The sequence below is a fragment of the Anopheles funestus genome, unplaced genomic scaffold (genome assembly GCF_943734845.2).
Source record: "Anopheles funestus unplaced genomic scaffold, idAnoFuneDA-416_04 scaffold_18_ctg1, whole genome shotgun sequence".
NCBI lineage: Eukaryota > Metazoa > Arthropoda > Insecta > Diptera > Culicidae > Anopheles > Anopheles funestus.
The window spans coordinates 84,708-101,406 of NW_026045355.1; the positions used below are offsets into that span (position 1 = coordinate 84,708).

Sequence of the window (16,699 nt, forward strand, 5' to 3'; positions counted from 1 at the left end):
CACCTTAGCCAAGACATATTAGGCAAGACACCTTAGCCAAGACACATTAGCCAAGACACTTTAGCCGAGACACATTAGCCAAGACACATTAGCCAAGACACCTTAGCCAAGACACCTTAGCCAAGACACATTAGCCAAGACACATTAGCCAAGACACATTAGCCAAGACACATTAGCCAAGACACATTAGCCAAGACACATTAGCGAAGACACCTTAGCCAAGACACATTAGCCAAGACACATTAGCCAAGACACCTTAGCCAAGACACATTAGCTAAGACACATTAGCCAAGACACCTTAGCCAAGACACATTAGCCAAGACACATTAGCCAAGACACCTTAGCCAAGACACATTAGCGAAGACACATTAGCCAAGACACATTGGCCGACACATTAGCCAAGACACATTAGCGAAGACACATTAGCCAAGACACCTTAGCCAAGACACCTTAGCCAAGACACCTTAGCCAAGACACATTAGCCAAGACACATTAGCCAAGACACATTAGCCAAGACACCTTAGCCAAGACACCTTAGCCAAGACACATTAGCCAAGACACATTAGCCAAGACACCTTAGCCAAGACACATTAGCCAAGACACATTAGCCAAGACACCTTAGCCAAGACACCTTAGCCAAGACACATTAGCCAAGACACATTAACCAAGACACATTAGCCAAGACACATTGGCCGACACATTAGCCAAGACACATTAGCGAAGACACATTAGCCAAGACACCTTAGCCAAGACACCTTAGCCAAGACACCTTAGCCAAGACACATTAGCCAAGACTCCTTAGCCAAGACATCTTAGCCAAGACACCTTAGCCAAGACACATTAGAAAATACACTTTAGCCGAGACACATTACCCAAGACACATTAGCCAAGACACATTAGCGAAGACAGCTTAGCCAAGACACATAAGCCAAGACACATTAGCCAAGACACCTTAGCCAAGACACATTAGCCAAGACACCTTAGCCAAGACACCTTAGCCAAGACACATTAGCCAAGACACATTAACCAAGACACATCAGCCAAGACACATTGGCCAAGACACATTAGCCAAGACACATTAGCCAAGACACTTTAGCCAAGACACCTTAGCCAAGACACCTTAGCCAAGACACATTAGCCAAGACTCCTTAGCCAAGACATCTTAGCCAAGACACATTAGCCAAGACACCTTAGCCAAGACACATTAGCCAAGACACCTTAGCCAAGACACCTTAGCCAAGACACATTAACCAAGACACATTAGCCAAGACACATTGGCCGACACATTAGCCAAGACACATTAGCGAAGACACATTAGCCAAGACACCTTAGCCAAGACACCTTAGCCAAGACACCTTAGCCAAGACACATTAGCCAAGACACCTTAGCCAAGACACCTTAGCCAAGACACCTTAGCCAAGACACATTAGCCAAGACTCCTTAGGCAAGACATCTTAGCCAAGACACCTTAGCCAAGACACATTAGCCAAGACACTTTAGCCGAGACACATTAGCCAAGACACATTAGCCAAGACACATTAGCGAAGACACCTTAGCCAAGACACATTAGCCAAGACACATTAGCCAAGACACCTTAGCCAAGACACATTAGCCAAGACACATTAGCCAAGACACATTAGCGAAGACACCTTAGCCAAGACACATTAGCCAAGACACATTAGCCAAGACACCTTAGCCAAGACACATTAGCTAAGACACATTAGCCAAGACACCTTAGCCGAGACACATTAGCCAAGACACATTAGCCAAGACACCTTAGCCAAGACACATTAGCCAAGACACATTAGCCAAGACACATTAGCCAAGACACCTTAGCCAAGACACCTTAGCCAAGACACATTAGCCAAGACACCTTAGCCAAGACACATTAGCCAAGACACATTAGCCAAGACATATTAGCCAAGACACCTTAGCCAAGACACCTTAGCCAAGTTACATTAGCCAAGACACCTTAGCCAAGACACATTAGCCAAGACACCTTAGCCAAGACACATTAGCGAAGACACCTTAGCCAAGACACATTAGCCAAGACACCTTAGCCAAGACACATTAGCCAAGACACGTAAGCCAAGACACCTTAGCCAAGTTACATTAGCCAAGACACCTTAGCCAAGACACATTAGCCAAGACACATTAGCCAAGACACCTTAGCCAAGACACCTTAGCCAAGACACATTAGCCAAGACACATTAACCAAGACACATTAGCCAAGACACATTGGCCGACACATTAGCCAAGACACATTAGCGAAGACACATTAGCCAAAAAACCTTAGCCAAGACACCTTAGCCAAGACACCTTAGCCAAGACACATTAGCCAAGACTCCTTAGCCAAGACATCTTAGTCAAGACACATTAGCCAAGACACATTAGCCAAGACACCTTAGCCGAGACACATTAGCCAAGACACATTAGCCAAGACACATTAACGAAGACACCTTAGCCAAGACACATTAGCCAAGACACATTAGCCAAGACACATTAGCCAAGACACCTTAGCCAAGACAACTTAGCCAAGACACATTAGCCAAGACACATTAGCCAAGACACATTAGCCAAGACACCTTAGCCATGACACCTTAGCCAAGACACCTTAGCCAAGACACATTAGCCAAGACACATTAGCCAAGACACCTTAGCCAAGACACCTTAGCCAAGACACATTAGCCAAGACTCCTTAGCCAAGACACCTTAGCCAAGACACATTAGCCAAGACACATTAGCCAAGACACCTTAGCCAAGACACCTTAGCCAAGACACATTAGCCAAGACACCTTAGCCAAGACACATTAGCCAAGACACATTAGCCAAGACACCTTAGCCAAGACACCTTAGCCAAGACACATTAGCCAAGACACCTAAGCCATGACACCTTAGCCAAGACACATTAGCCAAGACACATTAGCCAAGACACATTAGCCAAGACACCTTAGCCAAGACACCTTAGCCAAGACACCTTAGCCAAGACACCTTAGCCAAGACACCTTAGCCAAGACACCTTAGCCAAGACACCTTAGCCAAGACACATTAGCCAAGACACATTAGCCAAGACACATTGGCCGACACATTAGCCAAGACACATTAGCGAAGACACATTAGCCAAGACACCTTAGCCAAGACACCTTAGCCAAGACACCTTAGCCAAGACACATTAGCCAAGACTCCTTAGCCAAGACATCTTAGCCAAGACACCTTAGCCAAGACACATTAGCCAATACACTTTAGCCTAGACACATTAGCCAAGACACATTAGCCCAGACACCTTAGCCAAGACACCTTAGCCAAGACACCTTAGCCAAGACACATTAGCCAAGACACCTTAGCCAAGACACATTACCCAAGACACCTTAGCCAAGACACCTTAGCCAAGACACCTTAGCCAAGACACATTAGCCAAGACACATTAGCCAAGACACATTAGCCAAGACACCTTAGCCAAGACACCTTAGCCAAGACACCTTAGCCAAGACACATTAGCCAAGACACCTTAGCCAAGACACATTAGCCAAGACACATTAGCCAAGACACCTTAGCCAAGACACCTTAGCCAAGACACATTAGCCAAGACACCTTAGCCAAGACACATTAGCCAAGACACCTTAGCCAACACACCTTAGCCAAGACACCTTAGCCAAGACACATTAGCCAAGACACATTAGCCAAGACACATTAGCCAAGACACATTAGCCAAGACACATTAGCCAAGACACCTTAGCCAAGACACCTTAGCCAAGACACCTTAGCCAAGACACCTTAGCCAAGACACCTTAGCCAAGACACCTTAGCCAAGACACATTAGCCAAGACACCTTAGCCAAGACACCTTAGCCAAGACACATTAGCCAAGACACCTTAGCCATGACACCTTAGCCAAGACACCTTAGCCAAGACACATTAGCCAAGACACCTTAGCCAAGACACCTTAGCCATGACACCTTAGCCAAGACACATTAGCCAAGACACATTAGCCAAGACACATTAGCCAAGACACATTAGCCAAGACACCTTAGCCAAGACACCTTAGCCAAGACACCTTAGCCAAGACACCTTAGCCAAGACACCTTAGCCAAGACACATTAGCCAAGACACATTAGCCAAGACACCTTAGCCAAGACACCTTAGCCAAGACACATTAGCCATGACACCTTAGCCAAGACACCTTAGCCAAGACACATTAGCCAAGACACCTTAGCCAAGACACCTTAGCCAAGACACATTAACCAAGACAAATTAGCCAAGACATCTTAGCAAAGACACATTAGCCAAGACACATTAGCCAAGACACATTAGCCAAGACACCTTAGCCAAGACACCTTAGCCAAGACACCTTAGCCAAGACACATTAGCCAAGACTCCTTAGCCATGACATCTTAGCCAAGACATCTTAGCCAAGACACCTTAGCCAAGACACATTAGCCAATACACTTTAGCCTAGACACATTAGCCAAGACACATTAGCCCAGACACCTTAGCCAAGACACATTAGCCAAGACACCTTAGCCAAGACACATTAGCCAAGACACCTTAGCCAAGACACATTAGCCAAGACACCTTAGCCAAGACACCTTAGCCAAGACACCTTAGCCAAGACACATTAGCCAAGACACATTAGCCAAGACACATTAGCCAAGACACCTTAGCCAAGACACCTTAGCCAAGACACCTTAGCCAAGACACATTAGCCAAGACACCTTAGCCAAGACACATTAGCCAAGACACATTAGCCAAGACACCTTAGCCAAGACACATTAGCCAAGACACATTAGCCAAGACACCTTAGCCAAGACACATTAGCCAAGACACCTTAGCCAACACACCTTAGCCAAGACACCTTAGCCAAGACACATTAGCCAAGACACATTAGCCAAGACACATTAGCCAAGACACATTAGCCAAGACACATTAGCCAAGACACCTTAGCCAAGACACATTAGCCAAGACACCTTAGCTAAGACACATTAGCCAAGACACCTTAGCCAAGACACCTTAGCCAAGACACCTTAGCCAAGACACATTAGCCAAGACACATTAGCCAAGACACCTTAGCCAAGACACATTAGCCAAGACACATTAGCCAAGACACCTTAGCCATGACACCTTAGCCAAGACATCTTAGCCAAGACACATTAGCCAAGACACATTAGCCAAGACACATTAGCCAAGACACCTTAGCCAAGACACCTTAGCCAAGACAACTTAGCCAAGACACCTTAGCCAAGACACATTAGCCAAGACATCTTAGCCAAGACACATTAGCCAAGACACATTAGCCAAGACACCTTAGCCAAGACACCTTAGCCAAGACACCTTAGCCAAGACACATTAGCCAAGACACCTTAGCCAAGACACCTTAGCCAAGACACATTAGCCAAGACACCTTAGCCAAGACACATTAGCCAAGACACATTAGCCAAGACACCTTAGCCGTGACACCTTAGCCAAGACACCTTAGCCAAGACACCTTAGCCAAGACACCTTAGCCAAGACACCTTAGCCAAGACACATTAGCCAAGACACATTAGCCAAGACACATTAGCCAAGACAACTTAGCCAAGACACATTAGCCAAGACACATTAGCCAAGACATCTTAGCCAAGACACATTAGCCAAGACACATTAGCCAAGACACCTTAGCCAAGACACCTTAGCCAAGACACCTTAGCCAAGACACATTAGCCAAGACACCTTAGCCAAGACACCTTAGCCAAGACACCTTAGCCAAGACACATTAGCCAAGATACATTAGCCAAGACACATTAGCCAAGACACATTAGCCAAGACACCTTAGCCAAGACACCTTAGCCAAGACACCTTAGCCAAGACACCTTAGCCAAGACACCTTAGCCAAGACACATTAGCCAAGACACCTTAGCCAAGACACATTAGCCAAGACACATTAGCCAAGACACCTTAGCCAAGACACCTTAGCCAAGACACCTTAGCCAAGACACATTAGCCAAGACACCTTAGTCATGACACCTTAGCCAAGACACCTTAGCCAAGACACATTAGCCAAGACACCTTAGCCAAGACACCTTAGCCAAGACACATTAACCAAGACACATTAGCCAAAACACATTGGCCGACACATTAGCCAAGACACATTAGCGAAGACACATTAGCCAAGACACCTTAGCCAAGACACCTTAGCCAAGACACATTAGCCAAGACACCTTAGCCAAGACTCCTTAGCCAAGACATCTTAGCCAAGACATCTTAGCCAAGACACCTTAGCCAAGACACATTAGCCAATACACTTTAGCCTAGACACATTAGCCAAGACACATTAGCCCAGACACCTTAGCCAAGACACCTTAGCCAAGACACCTTAGCCAAGACACATTAGCCAAGACACCTTAGCCAAGACACATTACCCAAGACACCTTAGCCAAGACACCTTAGCCAAGACACCTTAGCCAAGACACCTTAGCCAAGACACATTAGCCAAGACACATTAGCCAAGACACCTTAGCCAAGACACCTTAGCCAAGACACCTTAGCCAAGACACATTAGCCAAGACACCTTAGCCAAGACACATTAGCCAAGACACATTAGCCAAGACACATTAGCCAAGACACCTTAGCCAAGACACATTAGCCAAGACACCTTAGCCAAGACACATTAGCCAAGACACCTTAGCCAAGACACCTTAGTCAAGACACCTTAGCCAAGACACATTAGCCAAGACACATTAGCCAAGACACATTAGCCAAGACACATTAGCCAAGACACCTTAGCCAAGACACATTAGCCAAGACACCTTAGCCAAGACACATTAGCCAAGACACCTTAGCCAAGACACCTTAGCCAAGACACCTTAGCCAAGACACATTAGCCAAGACACCTTAGCCAAGACACATTAGCCAAGACACCTTAGCCAAGACACATTAGCCAAGACACCTTAGCCATGACACCTTAGCCAAGACATCTTAGCCAAGACACATTAGCCAAGACACATTAGCCAAGACACATTAGCCAAGACACCTTAGCCAAGACAACTTAGCCAAGACACCTTAGCCAAGACACATTAGCCAAGACATCTTAGCCAAGACACATTAGCCAAGACACATTAGCCAAGACACATTAGCCAAGACACCTTAGCCAAGACACCTTAGCCAAGACACCTTAGCCAAGACACATTAGCCAAGACACCTTAGCCAAGACACCTTAGCCAAGACACATTAGCCAAGACACCTTAGCCAAGACACATTAGCCAAGACACATTAGCCAAGACACCTTAGCCAAGACACCTTAGCCAAGACATCTTAGCCAAGACACATTAGCCAAGACACATTAGCCAAGACACATTAGCCAAGACACCTTAGCCAAGACACCTTAGCCAAGACACCTTAGCCAAGACACATTAGCCAAGACACCTTAGCCAAGACACCTTAGCCAAGACACATTAGCCAAGACACCTTAGCCAAGACACCTTAGCCGTGACACCTTAGCCAAGACACCTTAGCCAAGACACCTTAGCCAAGACACATTAGCCAAGACACCTTAGCCAAGACACATTAGCCAAGACACCTTAGCCAAGACACATTAGCCAAGACACATTAGCCAAGACACCTTAGCCAAGACACATTAGCCAAGACACATTAGCCAAGACACATTAGCCAAGACACCTTAGCCAAGACACCTTAGCCAAGACACATTAGCCAAGACACCTTAGCCAAGACACCTTAGCCAAGACACATTAGCCAAGACACATTAGCCAAGACACCTTAGCCAAGACACCTTAGCCAAGACACCTTAGCCAAGACACATTAGCCAAGACACCTTAGCCAAGACACATTAGCCAAGACACATTAGCCAAGACACATTAGCCAAGACACATTAGCCAAGACACCTTAGCCATGACACCTTAGCCAAGACATCTTAGCCAAGACACATTAGCCAAGACACATTAGCCAAGACACATTAGCCAAGACACCTTAGCCAAGACACCTTAGCCAAGACACCTTAGCCAAGACACATTATCCAAGACACATTAGCCAAGACACCTTAGCCAAGACACATTAGCCAAGACACCTTAGCCAAGACATCTTAGCCAAGACACATTAGCCAAGACACATTAGCCAAGACACCTTAGCCAAGACACCTTAGCCAAGACACCTTAGCAAAGACACATTAGCCAAGACACCTTAGCCAAGACACATTAGCGAAGACACCTTAGCCAAGACACATTAGCCAAGACACATTAGCCAAGACACCTTAGCCAAGACACATTAGCTAAGACACATTAGCCAAGACACCTTAGCCAAGACACATTAGCCAAGACAAATTAGCCAAGACACCTTAGCCAAGACACATTAGCGAAGACACATTAGCCAAGACACCTTAGCCAAGACACCTTAGCCAAGACACATTAGCCAAGACACCTTAGCCAAGAGATCTTAGCCAAGACACATTAGCCAAGACACATTAGCCAAGACACATTAGCCAAGACACCTTAGCCAAGACACCTTAGCCAAGACACCTTAGCCAAGACACATTAGCCAAGACACCTTAGCCAAGACACCTTAGCCAAGACACATTAGCCAAGACACCTTAGCCAAGACACATTATCCAAGACACATTAGCCAAGACACCTTAGCCAAGACACATTAGCCAAGACACCTTAGCCAAGACACATTAGCCAAGACACCTTAGCCAAGACACATTAGCCAATACACTTTAGCCTAGACACATTAGCCAAGACACATTAGCCCAGACACCTTAGCCAAGACACCTTAGCCAAGACACCTTAGCCAAGACACATTAGCCAAGACACCTTAGCCAAGACACATTACCCAAGACACCTTAGCCAAGACACCTTAGCCAAGACACATAAGCCAAGACACATTAGCCAAGACACATTAGCCAAGACACCTTAGCCAAGACACCTTAGCCAAGACACCTTAGCCAAGGCACATTAGCCAAGACACCTTAGCCAAGACACATTAGCCCAGACACATTAGCCAAGACACCTTAGCCAAGACAACTTAGCCAAGACACATTAGCCAAGACACCTTAGCCAAGACACATTAGCCAAGACACCTTAGCCAACACACCTTAGCCAAGACACCTTAGCCAAGACACATTAGCCAAGACACATTAGCCAAGACACCTTAGCCAAGACACATTAGCCAAGACACCTTAGCCAAGACACATTAGCCAAGACACCTTAGCCAAGACACCTTAGCCAAGACACCTTAGCCAAGACACATTAGCCAAGACACATTAGCCAAGACACATTAGCCAAGACACCTTAGCCAAGACACATTAGCCAAGACACATTAGCCAAGACACATTAGCCAAGACACCTTAGCCATGACACATTAGCCAAGACACATTAGCCAAGACACATTAGCCAAGACACCTTAGCCAAGACACCTTAGCCAAGACACCTTAGCCAAGACACATTAGCCAAGACACCTTAGCCAAGACACCTTAGCCAAGACACATTAGCCAAGACACCTTAGCCAAGACACATTAGCCAAGACACATTAGCCAAGACACCTTAGCCATGACACCTTAGCCAAGACATCTTAGCCAAGACACATTAGCCAAGACACATTAGCCAAGACACATTAGCCAAGACACCTTAGCCAAGACACCTTAGCCAAGACACATTAGCCAAGACACCTTAGCCAAGACACCTTAGCCAAGACACATTAGCCAAGACACCTTAGCCAAGACACGTTAGCCAAGACACATTAGCCAAGACACCTTAGCCAAGACACCTTAGCCAAGACACCTTAGCCAAGACACCTTAGCCAAGACACATTAGCTAAGACACCTTAGCCAACACACCTTAGCCAAGACACCTTAGCCAAGACACATTAGCCAAGACACATTAGCCAAGACACATTAGCCAAGACACATTAGCCAAGACACCTTAGCCAAGACACCTTAGCCAAGACACATTAGCCAAGACACCTTAGCCAAGACACATTAGCCAAGACACATTAGTCACGACACATTAGCCAAGACACCTTAGCCAAGACACCTTAGCCAAGACACCTTAGCCAAGACACATTAGCCAAGACACCTTAGCCAAGACACATTAGCCAAGACACATTAGCCAAGACACATTAGCCAAGACACCTTAGCCATGACACCTTAGCCAAGACATCTTAGCCAAGACACATTAGCCAAGACACATTAGCCAAGACACATTAGCCAAGACACCTTAGCCAAGACACCTTAGCCAAGACACCTTAGCCAAGACACATTAGCAAAGACACCTTAGCCAAGACACCTTAGCCAAGACACATTAGCCAAGACACCTTAGCCAAGACATCTTAGCAAAGACACATTAGCCAAGACACATTAGCCAAGACACATTAGCCAAGACACATTAGCCAAGACACCTTAGCCAAGACACCTTAGCCAAGGCACATTAGCCAAGACACCTTAGCCAAGACACCTTAGCCAAGACACATTAGCCAAGACACCTTAGCCAAGACACATTAGCCAAGACACATTAGCCAAGACACCTTAGCCAAGACACATTAGCCAAGACACCTTAGCCAAGACACAGTAGCCAAGACACCTTAGCCAACACACCTTAGCCAAGACACCTTAGCCAAGACACATTAGCCAAGACACCTTAGCCAAGACACATTAGCCAAGACACATTAGCCAAGACACATTAGCCAAGACACCTTGGCCAAGACACCTTAGCCAAGACACATTAGCCAAGACACCTTAGCCAAGACACATTAGCCAAGACACCTTAGCCAAGACACCTTAGCCAAGACACATTAGCCAAGACACATTAGCCAAGACACATTAGCCAAGACACATTAGCCAAGACACCTTAGCCAAGACACATTAGCCAAGACACATTAGCCAAGACACATTAGCCAAGACACATTAGCCAAGACACATTAGCCAAGACACCTTAGCCAAGACACCTTAGCCAAGACACATTAGCCAAGACACCTTAGCCAAGACACCTTAGCCAAGACACATTAGCCAAGCCACCTTAGCCAAGACACATTAGCCAAGACACATTAGCCAAGACACCTTAGCCAAGACACCTTAGCCAAGACACCTTAGCCAAGACACCTTAGCCAAGACACATTAGACAAGACACATTAGCCAAGACACATTAGCCAAGACACCTTAGCCAAGACACCTTAGCCAAGACACCTTAGCCAAGACACATTAGCCAAGACACATTAGCAAAGACACATTAGCCAAGACACCTTAGCCAAGACACATTAGCGAAGACACCTTAGCCAAGACACATTAGCCAAGACACATTAGCCAAGACACCTTAGCCAAGACACATTAGCTAAGACACATTAGCCAAGACACCTTAGCCAAGACACATTAGCCAAGACACATTAGCCAAGACACCTTAGCCAAGACACATTAGCGAAGACACATTAGCCAAGACACATTAGCCAAGACACCTTAGCCAAGACACCTTAGCCAAGACACATTAGCCAAGACACCTTAGCCAAGACACATTAGCCAAGACACATTAGCCAAGACACATTAGCCAAGACATCTTAGCCAAGACACCTTAGCCAAGTTACATTAGCCAAGACACCTTAGCCAAGACACATTAGCCAAGACACCTTAGCCAAGACGCATTAGCCAAGACACCTTAGCCAAGACACATTAGCCAAGACACCTTAGCCAAGACACATTAGCCAAGACACCTTAGCCAAGACACCTTAGCCAAGACACCTTAGCCAAGACACATTAGCCAAGACACATTAGCCAAGACACATTAGCGAAGACACATTAGCCAAGACACCTTAGCCAAGACACCTTAGCCAAGACACCTTAGCCAAGACACATTAGCCAAGACACCTTAGCCAAGACACATTAGCCAAGACACCTTAGCCAAGACACCTTAGCCAAGACACCTTAGCCAAGACACATTACCCAAGACACCTTAGCCAAGACACCTTAGCCAAGACACATTAGCCAAGACACATTAGCCAAGACACATTAGCCAAGACACCTTAGCCAAGACACCTTAGCCAAGACACATTAGCCAAGACACATTAGCCAAGACACATTAGCCAAGACACCTTAGCCAAGACACATTAGCCAAGACACATTAGCCAAGACACATTAGCCAAGACACATTAGCCATGACACCTTAGCCAAGACATCTTAGCCAAGACACATTAGCCAAGACACATTAGCCAAGACACATTAGCCAAGACACCTTAGCCAAGACACCTTAGCCAAGACACCTTAGCCAAGACACCTTAGCCAACACACCTTAGCCAAGACACCTTAGCCAAGACACATTAGCCAAGACACATTAGCCAAGACACATTAGCCAAGACACATTAGCCAAGACACATTAGCCAAGACACCTTAGCCAAGACACCTTAGCCAAGACACATTAGCCAAGACACCTTAGCCAAGACACATTAGCCAAGACACCTTAGCCAAGACACCTTAGCCAAGACATCTTAGCCAAGACACATTAGCCAAGACACATTAGCCAAGACACCTTAGCCAAGACACCTTAGCCAAGACATCTTAGCCAAGACACATTAGCCAAGACACATAAGCCAAGACACCTTAGCCAAGACAACTTAGCCAAGACACATTAGCCAAGACACATTAGCCAAGACACCTTAGCCAAGACACCTTAGCCAAGACACATTAGCCAAGACACCTTAGCCAAGACACATTAGCCAAGACACATTAGCCAAGACACCTTAGCCAAGACACCTTAGCCAAGACACATTAGCCAAGACACATTAGCCAAGACACATTAGCCAAGACACATTAGCCAAGACACATTAGCCAAGACACCTTAGCCAAGACACCTTAGCCAAGACACATTAGCCAAGACACATTAGCCAAGACACCTTAGCCAAGACACCTTAGCCAAGACACATTAGCCAAGACACCTTAGCCAAGACACCTTAGCCAAGACATCTTAGCCAAGACACATTAGCCAAGACACATAAGCCAAGACACCTTAGCCAAGACACCTTAGCCAAGACACATTAGCCAAGACACATTAGCCAAGACACCTTAGCCAAGACACCTTAGCCAAGACACATTAGCCAAGACACCTTAGCCAAGACACATTAGCCAAGACACCTTAGCCAACACACCTTAGCCAAGACACCTTAGCCAAGACACATTAGCCAAGACACATTAGCCAAGACACATTAGCCAAGACACATTAGCCAAGACACCTTAGCCAAGAAACCTTAGCCAAGACATCTTAGCCAAGACACATTAGCGAAGCCACCTTAGCCAAGACACATTAGCCAAGACACATTAGCCAAGACACCTTAGCCAAGACACATTAGCCAAGACACATTAGCCAAGACACCTTAGCCAAGACACATTAGCCAAGACACATTAGCCAAGACACCTTAGCCAAGACACCTTAGCCAAGACACATTAGCCAAGACACATTAGCCAAGACACCTTAGCCAAGACACCTTAGCCAAGACACCTTAGCCAAGCCACCTTACCCAAGACACATTAGCCAAGACACATTAGCCAAGACACCTTAGCCAAGACACCTTAGCCAAGACACCTTAGCCAAGACACCTTAGCCAAGACACATTAGCCAAGACACATTAGCCAAGACACATTAGCCAAGACACCTTAGCCAAGACACCTTAGCCAAGACACCTTAGCCAAGACACCTTAGCCAAGACACATTAGCCAAGACACATTAGCAAAGACACATTAGCTAAGACACCTTAGCCAAGACACATTAGCGAAGACACCTTAGCCAAGACACATTAGCCAAGACACATTAGCCAAGACACATTAGCCAAGACACATTAGCTAAGACACATTAGCCAAGACACCTTAGCCAAGACACATTAGCCAAGACACATTAGCCAAGACACCTTAGCCAAGACACATTAGCGAAGACACATTAGCCAAGACACATTAGCCAACACACCTTAGCCAAGACACCTTAGCCAAGACACATTAGCCAAGACACCTTAGCCAAGACACATTAGCCAAGACACATTAGCCAAGACACATTAGCCAAGACACCTTAGCCAAGACACCTTAGCCAAGTTACATTAGCCAAGACACCTAAGCCAAGACACATTAGCCAAGACACCTTAGCCAAGACACATTAGCCAAGACACCTTAGCCAAGACACATTAGCCAAGACACCTTAGCCAAGACACCTTAGCCAAGACACCTTAGCCAAGACACATTAGCCAATACACATTAGCCAACACACCTTAGCCAAGACACATTAGCGAAGACACATTAGCCAAGACACCTTAGCCAAGACACCTTAGCCAAGACACCTTAGCCAAGACACCTTAGCCAAGACACCTTAGCCAAGACACATTAGCCAAGACACCTTAGCCAAGACACCTTAGCCAAGACACATTAGCCAAGACACATTAGCCAAGACACCTTAGCCAAGACACCTTAGCCAAGACACATTAGCCAAGACACCTTAGCCAAGACACCTTAGCCAAGACACATTAGCCAAGACACCTTAGCCAAGACACATTAGCCAAGACACATTAGCCAAGACACATTAGCCAAGACACATTAGCCAAGACACCTTAGCCAAGACACATTAGCCAAGACACATTAGCCAAGACACATTAGCCAAGACACCTTAGCCATGACACCTTAGCCAAGACATCTTAGCCAAGACACATTAGCCAAGACACATTAGCCAAGACACATTAGCCAAGACACCTTAGCCAAGACACCTTAGCCAAGACACCTTAGCCAAGACACATTAGCCAAGACACCTTAGCCAAGACACCTTAGCCAAGACACATTAGCCAAGACACCTTAGCCAAGACACATTAGCCAAGACACATTAGCCAAGACACCTTAGCCAAGACACCTTAGCCAAGACACATTAGCCAAGACACCTTAGCCAAGACACATTAGCCAAGACACCTTAGCCAACACACCTTAGCCAAGACACCTTAGCCAAGACACATTAGCCAAGACACCTTAGCCAAGACACCTTAGCCAAGACACATTAGCCAAGACACATTAGCCAAGACACCTTAGCCAAGACACATTAGCCAAGACACATTAGCCAAGACACATTAGCCAAGACACATTAGCCAAGACACCTTAGCCAAGACACATTAGCCAAGACACATTAGCCAAGACACATTAGCCAAGACACCTTAGCCATGACACCTTAGCCAAGACATCTTAGCCAAGACACATTAGCCAAGACACATTAGCCAAGACACATTAGCCAAGACACCTTAGCCAAGACACCTTAGCCAAGACACCTTAGCCAAGACACATTAGCCAAGACACCTTAGCCAAGACACCTTAGCCAAGACACATTAGCCAAGACACCTTAGCCAAGACACATTAGCCAAGACACATTAGCCAAGACACCTTAGCCAAGACACCTTAGCCAAGACACATTAGCCAAGACACCTTAGCCAAGACACATTAGCCAAGACACCTTAGCCAAGACACCTTAGCCAAGACACCTTAGCCAAGACACCTTAGCCAAGACACATTAGCCAAGACACATTAGCCAAGACACATTAGCCAAGACACCTTAGCCAAGACACCTTAGCCAAGACACCTTAGCCAAGACACATTAGCCAAGACACATTAGCAAAGACACATTAGCTAAGACACCTTAGCCAAGACACATTAGCGAAGACACCTTAGCCAAGACACATTAGCCAAGACACATTAGCCAAGACACATTAGCCAAGACACATTAGCTAAGACACATTAGCCAAGACACCTTAGCCAAGACACATTAGCCAAGACACATTAGCCAAGACACCTTAGCCAAGACACATTAGCGAAGACACATTAGCCAAGACACATTAGCCAACACACCTTAGCCAAGACACCTTAGCCAAGACACATTAGCCAAGACACCTTAGCCAAGACACATTAGCCAAGACACCTTAGCCAAGACACCTTAGCCAAGACACATTAGCCAAGACACATTAGCCAAGACACATTAGCCAAGACACCTTAGCCAAGACACCTTAGCCAAGACACCTTAGCCAAGACACATTAGCCAAGACACATTAGCAAAGACACATTAGCTAAGACACCTTAGCCAAGACACATTAGCGAAGACACCTTAGCCAAGACACATTAGCCAAGACACATTAGCCAAGACACATTAGCCAAGACACATTAGCTAAGACACATTAGCCAAGACACCTTAGCCAAGACACATTAGCCAAGACACATTAGCCAAGACACCTTAGCCAAGACACATTAGCGAAGACACATTAGCCAAGACACATTAGCCAACACACCTTAGCCAAGACACCTTAGCCAAGACACATTAGCCAAGACACCTTAGCCAAGACACATTAGCCAAGACACATTAGCCAAGACACATTAGCCAAGACACCTTAGCCAAGACACCTTAGCCAAGTTACATTAGCCAAGACACCTAAGCCAAGACACATTAGCCAAGACACCTTAGCCAAGACACATTAGCCAAGACACCTTAGCCAAGACACCTTAGCCAAGACACCTTAGCCAAGACACATTAGCCAATACACATTAGCCAACACACCTTAGCCAAGACACATTAGCGAAGACACATTAGCCAAGACACCTTAGCCAAGACACCTTAGCCAAGACACCTTAGCCAAGACACCTTAGCCAAGACACCTTAGCCAAGACACATTAGCCAAGACACCTTAGCCAAGACACCTTAGCCAAGACACATTAGCCAAGACACATTAGC

General features: G+C 46.0%; 1 long non-coding RNA gene across 1 annotated transcript in view; it reads right to left on the minus strand.

Moving 5' to 3' along the window:
• Positions 1 to 1,659: 1,659 nt before the first annotated feature.
• LOC125774526 (uncharacterized) overlaps positions 1,660 to 16,699 on the minus strand; it is a 47,186-nt gene continuing 32,146 nt past the window's right edge. The window contains exon 3 of the long non-coding RNA XR_007421008.1: positions 1,660 to 1,929. This is a non-coding gene — a long non-coding RNA (uncharacterized LOC125774526). The remainder of the gene's footprint in view (positions 1,930 to 16,699) is intronic.